The sequence below is a fragment of the Gekko japonicus genome, unplaced genomic scaffold (genome assembly GCF_001447785.1).
Source record: "Gekko japonicus isolate JY-2015 unplaced genomic scaffold, Gekko_japonicus_V1.1 scaffold3025, whole genome shotgun sequence".
In the NCBI taxonomy this organism is placed as follows: Eukaryota; Metazoa; Chordata; class Lepidosauria; order Squamata; family Gekkonidae; genus Gekko; species Gekko japonicus.
This window is the reverse complement of record NW_015164288.1, coordinates 95,724-101,417: the sequence shown is the minus strand read 5'-3', so window position 1 is coordinate 101,417 and position 5,694 is coordinate 95,724. Positions and strand designations below refer to the sequence as shown.

Below are 5,694 nucleotides of genomic sequence, written 5' to 3'. Positions count from 1 at the left end.
CCCCGCTGCCTTCCCTCTTCCCCTCTCCCCCCCCCCCAGCAGCAGTGGCAGCGCTCTGGGAATCACAACGGATCTCCCAGCTACAGTGATCAATACACCTTAGGGCTCCCAGCTCCAAGTTGGGAAATTCCTGGAGATCTGGGGGTGGAGCTTTGGGACACAGAGGATTGGGGAGGCAAGCAGCTTCAGCAGGGTATAATGCCACAGACTCAACCCTCCAAAGCAGCCATTTTATCCAGGGAAACTGATCTCTGTCACCTGGCCAACAGTTGCAATTCAAGAACGGTAATACTTTTATTGCAGAGCTATAGAAGCAGTAACATAAGCACTGTTAAGAATGGCGGCGGTCCCATGGACATAATAGAATATAGGGATCCACCTCTCAAATGTCCAGGAATTTACCAGCCTGAAGCTGGCAACACAATTTCCTTCCCACCCAACAGCCAATCTACCTTTATCTGCCTCTCTGTCTTCAGCTGTCCGTCTCCACACTCCTCCCCCACAGCCTCTACCTAGGAAAATTATAGTCTTTCTCCACAGTGGGGACCAAAGCAGCTTACATTATTCTTGCCTCCTTTTTATCCGCACAACCACCCTGTGAGGTTGGTTAGGCTGAAAGTATGTGACTGGTCCAAAATCACCCACTCAGCTTCCACTGCAAGATGGGGATCTGAACCTGAGTCTTGCAGACCCTACTTTGAAGCTCTAACTGCTGCACCTCACTGGCTTTTGTAGGGTGGCTGCTGATGAACAGTAACAAGCAGCCAGGCCTAGTTGAGTCACGCAAATCAGGGGGGACCTGGCAACCTTAGACTACTGCCAGGCCTAGAGTTGCCAATCTCCAAGTTGGACCTGGAGACCCCCCAGAATTACAACCGGACTCTAGACAGCAGAGATCTGTCTCCCTGGAGAAAATGGCTGCTTTGGAGAAAGGCCAAAATAGAACTGGAAAGGGGCCCCCCCCCTCCTTTTACTAACAGAAACTGTTAAAAGCCCCCCCCCCCCAAACGTTCTAATCTTTCACCGTTGATGTCTGGAGTTAGATCCCTGCAGAGGCCATTTCAAAAGTTATTGGGGGAAATTCAACCCTCCCTGAAGGGTTTTTTTTACTTTTTGGATTTTTCTGCAGACTTAGGAAGGCCCATGACTGTGTAGGAAAAACTGTTGGGGGAGACTGAGCTCTCTGTTGGCAGAAATAGGTATTCATTTTTATAGAAACTTCTCCTAGCAGCCTGAATAGCTCTGACTAGCCTGATCTCAACTAGAGCTTGGAAGCTCTACAAGGTGGGCTACGGTTAGTAATCTGATGGGTGACCACTAAGGAACACTGGGGTTGCTGTGCAGAGGAAGGCAACGGCAAACCACCTCTGCTCATTTCTTGCCTTGAAACCCCTAGGGTCAGTAGAAGTCGATTGCAACTTGATGGCACGCAGTTATTATTGAAACGTCTATTCATCTATTTAAAACATTATAAATTTATGTTCGGTGTGGAGAAAGAGGATAGACAGAACTCTCCACCCCACCCCAACCACTCCACAGCCCTTCCCGTCCCCATACAATCAGACCATTTCATGGCAGGTTTTGAGACAATAGTAAAGAATGTTACTATGAACTCAGGGCATGCTCTCCAACACTGGAGAACTGAAAGCAAGGGCACTATTATTCCTTAATTAGTTACCAGGATGAGTCGCTATAAGGTCACCCAAAAGGCGGAGATCATTTATAACAGGAAAATGAGAATCTGTCAGGGAATACTTGCAGTCTCTCTTTGTAGAATATGAGGAGAACCAAGTCCATCATCCATGCAACCCTATTCTCGCATGCAGCCCTACCCTCTGAGACATTGGACATTCTTCTTTGTTTGCTTGCTGTGTACTGGACTTATTTTCTATGCAATGGTATTTCTTGTACTGACTTCTAAAGCAGTGGTGGTGTCAACAAACCGTACACACCAATTTCCTTCTTCTAAAGCTTAATTGCTTCTTTCCGTCACTGTTTTCTCAATAGAATAGAAGTTTAAATAATAATAGTGTGCCATCAAGTACTTATAAAGCTTTGGAGTACATTCCATTGTGTTTCCTGGGATTTATTCCCTAGTAAATATGTTTAGGATTACAGCCTTAATCTCACAATGGATAACTCAAACGTTTAGCAACATTTCCTGTCTCAGCATCAAACCACATATATATGGCGCTGGGGATGGATGCCCTAATATCGAAACACATAATTGAGCATCATGAGCGTATATGGAGGCAGAGAGACTATATGGATTAGAATTGTGGGGAAGGGGTTAATTGATTCCTTCCAACACTGTTCGCTCAACCCAAAGTGTCACCTCCTCCATGTTTTAAAACCTGAAACTTAACACATCCAGGAGTACTTGTTTCTAATCAGCACAGCAAGGGATCACATGAGGTTTGGTGCTCAGTGAGAACATATGGGGTGGAACTAGGGAAGGAGGAGGAGAAGGAGAAGCGTTTGGATTTATACCCCGCCCTTCACTGAGTCTCAGAGCAGCTTACAACCTCCTTTCCCTTCCCCTCCCCACAACAGATACCCTGTGAGGCAGGTGGGGCTGAGCGAGAACTGCTCTTGACAGAACAGCTCTGAGAGAACTGTGGCTTGCCCAAGGTCACCCAACAGCTGCATGTGGAGGAGTGAGGAATCAAACCCAGTTCTCTCAGATTAGAGTCTGTGCTCCTAACCACTACACCAAAAAGAGGTCACTCGAGTGCAAGCATGAACAGAGGTGTCACATAGGGATCAAGAAAGAGCCACAATTCACTCGTGGTTTTTTTTGTTATGCTTTGATGAAGTCATATCAATGCATATAAAGATTATTCCTTACGCATTCATACTCACATCCACTCAACAGGCAGGCTGTACTCTGTTCAGCAGTGCTGCAAAGACGGGAGACCCCCCCTGCGCGATGGCCTTTGGGCAATATGGCTGTGAAGCTGCTGCTGCTTTTTCTCCAAAGTTCTTGCTGTGGGAGCTCAGACTATTGTGTTTTCTGCAGTCAGCCCACAATTCAGTTCTTGCTTCTCAGTTCAGACTCACCACCCCCTCACTTTGGATGTTGCCCAATGCACCATTGACACACCCATGAGTATTGCACAAAATGACTTTGGATAGTTTACACTCATGCGTTTGGCAGATGTCCATACATCAGTGTTGGCCCTCACCAGATGCTCATGGATGTTCCTCAATCTCTTAGTGGCTCACTCTCCAGCAGCTTCATTTCCTTGTTTCCCACACATTCTTCAGTCTCTCTCTTGTTGACCTTAAACAACATCACTTTCCTTGAAATACCCAAGGCTATCTGAATGTAGTCCATTTTATTTAACATTTCATTCCTGATTTATCCCATGGCAGAAGAAGGTGGTTTTTGTAAAGTATTTCCGAAACTTTATCCAAAGAAAAAAAGATAGATACACAGACGGATACACCAGCCATTAAAAAAAAAAAACCAACAACACTTGGATTGGATTGGATCCAGCCAGTTTTTCCACTGGTAAAAATGGGATTGCTGGAAAGGCTGTACTGGAGATCATGCATGGACTGTTTTGTTTGTTGGTTCTGGTCCTATACTATTTGTGTTTATCGCCTGATTTCCACACAACTTTTTGTGCCTTTAAGTTTCACTTCTCCCCCCTCCCCCCGTTGAGGGGGGTTTCCATTTCTTTTGAGATCACTTTAACCCCAGTCTTTTTCTGGAAGCCAGTTTTGAGTCACCCTTTTCCTCATGTGTAATGTTTCTATTGGTTTCTTTGTCCCACTGACACAATGTACCTCTAGCCCACTCTTCAATCACTGGACTGTCATAATTGGCAAAGTACTCCCTCTCCTCCTCCCTACTCTTGATGTGGTTTCAGTTGTATTTTCGTAATATTGCTCTACTGCTAAAAATGATAGGTCAAGTAGGTTCTCTGAATTCCCAGGTTTCACTTTTTTAAAAGAGTAAGGCTCTAGCACCTTCCCAGGGCCGGCTCCAGGGTTTTTTGCACACTAGGAGAGCCTACCTTCTTTGCCCCCCCTCAATGCGCCCACCATTTTCAAACATAAATGCATTTTAGGAGATGATGATGATGATGATGATGATGATGATGATGAACATGAGCAATGGCTTTGGTTATGATGTGATATGCCAGGCTTACTTTCTCCCCTCCCCCACAAACATCAAACCCCAACAGCACACTGACTCCAATCTCACTTTAGTGCCAGTTCCTGTCCTCAAATTCACAGAGAAACCCAAACACTCTCATTTGGCAAATGCAAGCCAATGCCAGGACTCACACAGCTGAACCAGAGCTTCCGATTTCAGTACTGGAGCTAGGGATGCCAGCCTCCAGGTGGGACCTGGGGATCCATGGAATTACAGCTCATTTCCAGTTTACAGAGATCAGTTCCCTGAGGGAAAAAATGATGTTCTGGAGGGTGGACTCTATGGCATTGTGCCCCACTTAGGTCCCTGTCCTCTCCAGACTCCATTCCCAAATGTCCAGGAGTTTCCTAACCTGGACTGGGCCATCCCTCCCCTCATCCCCCAGAGGTGGCCAGGGGAAACCTGGCAACCCTAACTAGGGCTATTTTAGCAAGGGAAGGAGGGGAAAGGTGGAAAGAAAGCAAATAGATGGGGAGAGGGGGGTGGGGAGAGAAGGAAGGGGGGAAAGCTGGAAAAAACCCTAAAAGGAGAGAGAAGTGAAAGACAGAAAGAAGGGAAGGAAAGAAAGTCAGGCTGCAAGGGAAGCAGCCCGGAGTGGGGTGGAGCAGCTCCCCAGCCTCTCGTTTCCAGCTCTCACACACCTCAAGAGAAAGAGAGGGAGAAACAGAAAGAGAGGGACAGAGAGCGCAGCCACACCCACACCTACTGGAGAAAGTGAGCCCAGGATTTTCTGTATCCTGGAGCAATGTGCTCCCTGCAGCACAAGAGTTCCTGGGGCTCGCTTTCTCCTGGGTGGCTGGATGTCAGCAAGCTGCCATGTTTTGCTTGCTCCCTTCTCTGGGAAAAAACCTAATAGGTGGGGAGAGAGAAATGAAAGACAGAAAGAAGGGATGGAAAGAAAGAAAGTCAGGCTGCAAGGTAAGCAGCCTGGAGTGGGGTGGAGCAGCTCCCCAGCCTCTCGTTTCCAGCTCTCACACACCTCAACAGAAAGAGAGAGAGAAACAGAAAGAGAGAGAGGGACAGAGAGCGCACCCACACCCACACACCCACTGGAGAAAGTGAGCCCAGGGTTTTCTGTATCCTGGAGCAATGTGCTCCCTGCAGCACAAGAGTTCCTGGGGCTCGCTTTCTCCTGGGTGGCTGGGTGGGTGCAGCCCTGGGCTTCCTCCCACCCTACCCCACCTGAAACAAGCCCCCGCTCCTTACACCCCGACCAACTTACCCTTCTGGCTGATGGCGGGAGAAGCAGCACGTGCTACCTCCACCTCCTCCAAGCCTGACTGAGGGCTGCTGGGAGCTGGAGGCGGGGCTTAGGGTAGTGTTTAGGCCCCCTGGCTGCGGAGCTATTTCCTAAAAATATCAAACTGGTAATTTTCTTCCATGGATTTTTCTGCAAACTTGGCCTGGTAAAAAAAAAAAAAAATCTCCTGTGTGTACCTGGCCCTGTGTTGCTTTCCTGTCTGCCTGGACTTTATTTTAACACGGGGCGGGGTGGGGACACTTGTTTTACCTTCGCTTCCTAGGGGAAA

At 47.6% G+C, this 5,694-nt stretch overlaps 1 protein-coding gene across 1 annotated transcript in view; it reads right to left on the bottom strand.

The window, feature by feature from the left end:
* Positions 1-2,989, bottom strand: part of LOC107108353 (DNA-directed RNA polymerase II subunit 1-like) — a 17,226-nt gene extending 14,237 nt beyond the window's left edge. Inside the window, exon 1 of the mRNA XM_015408780.1 lies at positions 2,863-2,989. The gene's annotated coding sequence lies outside the window, so the exon portion shown is untranslated. The remainder of the gene's footprint in view (positions 1-2,862) is intronic.
* Positions 2,990-5,694: the final 2,705 nt, after the last annotated feature.